This window comes from Entamoeba invadens (assembly GCF_000330505.1).
Source record: "Entamoeba invadens IP1 unplaced genomic scaffold scaff_1105074726713, whole genome shotgun sequence".
Taxonomy (NCBI): domain Eukaryota; phylum Evosea; order Mastigamoebida; family Endamoebidae; genus Entamoeba; species Entamoeba invadens.
Window position 1 is genome coordinate 14,238 of NW_004443770.1, and position 806 is coordinate 15,043.

Genomic DNA, 806 nt, shown 5'->3' on the forward strand with positions numbered 1-806 from the left:
CGTAGAGAAACTGAAAAAATTTCTCCACGAGGAATATATTCCAATTGTTAATCTTTGCCAAATATTTTTTACAGATCATCTATTTATATTGTGTTTTTAAATGTATATTTAATTTGTTTCAATTTATATTTATAAAATGGATTTTTTTCAATGTAAAATAAAAGAAATATTTTAGTCAAAAAAATAAGAGGCAAATATTGTTTGGATTGTCTGTCAAAATGAAAAACATTCTTTTCATAAACACAAAGTTAATTAATAACACACAAAACAAAGATTGTTTTTAACATTGGATAAAAACTTAGTTTTTAATAAACAAAATTCATTTTAGTCTCAATTCAACAAACTATTTATTATGGTAATGTAACCATTGTTATTAATTCATTTCCTCTTTAAAAAAACAAAACATGACTGTTTTATCAATAAAAATATTTAATTATTTACAACAAAACAGTGTTATTTTTTAATTTAAAACACTCTATTTAAAAGAAACAACCCAATTTTATCAAATGCCATAACAAATTAAAAATACTTTGAAAATCCAGTTAGTCGGTATTTTTATGTTTAAATTAAATACGATTGTGCAAAAAGAATTATCAATTGACAATGAAAACAAACTCATTTCGGAATTTGAAATTTATATTTAGTCAAATAAAGCATCGAATTTTTATATTTACATTTAATTAAAATAAACTAAAATATAACCATCTTCTTGTTTTCCTATTTAACTTAAAACAACATCAAATTTTTTATATTAACTTTTTTAGAATTATTTTCAAATTAATAAACTGGTAAAATATTATATATTC